Raw genomic sequence first — 2,007 nt, 5'->3', positions numbered from 1 at the left:
AATCGTTTTACTGTTACCATATGAAATGCCACACATTTAATTGCTTGAAATTGGAATGAAAAAAAAATCCAGCCAAGTCCCCCTCGATCTTGAAAATTAATCGGATATTTCCCGAGAGTTTCGTTGTGTAGCAACGAGAAGGATAAGTTTCGCAGGTTAAAAATCCTGAGCGCGAAGCGCGACGAAACGAAACTCTCGGGAAATATCCGATAATTTTCATGGTTTTGGGGTATTACTACTGAAAATTTTCTCATTATTTCTCTGGTGAGCCATACCGTATGCCTTGTGATTTCGATGAAATGCTAGAACGTGGGACTAGGAAATTGTTGAAAAAAATTACACATTTGATATACAAAAAAAAAATATATTTTTTAATCAAGTGTCTACTCTTGGCCAACATTATGGAATGTTGCTCAATGGAAACCGCGGGAAGGTGGTAGACGTCTTCCATCATGGGTAATGGGAAGGAATGGAAGGTGAAGGAAATAGGGAAAAATTTAAGCCTAAATCATTCTTATTACTAATATATTTACAATAGTTCCATATCAACAATCGTACAAATGCCAGATTCGTGGAGAATCTCCCATTAATGCGATGCTGTTATGAATTGTCAAATTCAATATAAGGCAAAATATCTATCGACGAAGTCACAATAAAAACTGTCTAATCATAAAACTCTAATGCGATCGTTGAACTTGCATGGACTCTACAATTTTTTTGAAATGAGGTTTGTAATTACTGAGACTCACAAGCATAGCTTCTCTGAGGTTCTCATCGCCTAATGCCGACCTACCGGAGGTTTTAATTCGATTCATATGTGAAAAACCGGATTCACAAAGATAAGTTGTTCCGAAAACAACACGCGTTCGTTTGTACGCTTCCGTGAGGTGTAGAAAATCATTATTGTCGATAATTATCTTCCACAATTCATCCGAACTGCAGGAAGGTAAATCAAAAGTAATGAATTTTTCCATTTCAGCTGAAAGCAGTACCCCGTTGACGCAAGTAAAATTAACAATTGTGCTTTCTAAACGTTCAAGATCGTACATACACGCTTCAGGAGCCTGGAAAAACTGGCACAAGTACTGCAAATCGTCCATATCAGGGAACCGTTTATTTAAATCTTCATATAATTGCTGCGTCAATTCCGCGAAAGGCTGGCCATTAAACGATGTGTTGCCGGATCTTTTTACTATTGATTCTAACGCGGTGAACATGGACGGAACTGAATTTTTATTAAAATTGCCCTGAATTCTTTTGATTAACGTTCTTAAGGCTGTTACTGCCTGCACGTGATCCCACAAAAATTTTTCATTGCCCTGCATTCGGAGATTAATATTATTAACAAGTTTAGTCAAATCAACAAGATAAGCTAATTGTGTGAGTCACTCGAAATTGTTCAATTCTTCATACTCGCGATCGAATTCTTCTTTAACAAAACTAATAATTCCCGGTAAATTCTCAAAAAATCGTTCAAGCATCACTCCTTTACTCAACCACCTAACTTCGGTATAATAAACTAAATTTCGCGCATCTAATTCATTTACTTTTTTAAATTCTTCATAAAGTCGCTTGGCCAGCGGTTTCGCCAGAATTGAGTTCACAATTTTGACCACTAAATTCAAAACCTCGTCGATAGAAATTTTTTTCATGCAAAGAGCTAATCTATGTAACATGCAATGAATTGATTTAAACAGTGGGAAATCTGGGTCATTACCGCACCGAGTGAGAAAACCTTTCAATTTTCCGGTCATATTTGCAGCCCCGTCGGTTGCAATCGAAACTAATTTTTGTAAAGGTAATTTCGCCAGAATGAGTTCATCTTTGAACGCTTTGTAAATTTCTTCTCCCGACGCGTGTTTTTTAATCGGAAAAAGTGTCAGCATTTCTTCTACAATAGACATATTCGGTAACGAAAAACGAACGAAAACTATTACTTGCGCATGACCGGCCGTATCTGTTGACTCATCTAATTGCAACGAAAAATGATGACACTGAGTAATATCA

This window comes from Fopius arisanus, unplaced genomic scaffold (assembly GCF_000806365.1).
Source record: "Fopius arisanus strain USDA-PBARC FA_bdor unplaced genomic scaffold, ASM80636v1 scaffold00161, whole genome shotgun sequence".
NCBI lineage: Eukaryota > Metazoa > Arthropoda > Insecta > Hymenoptera > Braconidae > Fopius > Fopius arisanus.
This window is presented reverse-complemented; position numbering follows the sequence as displayed.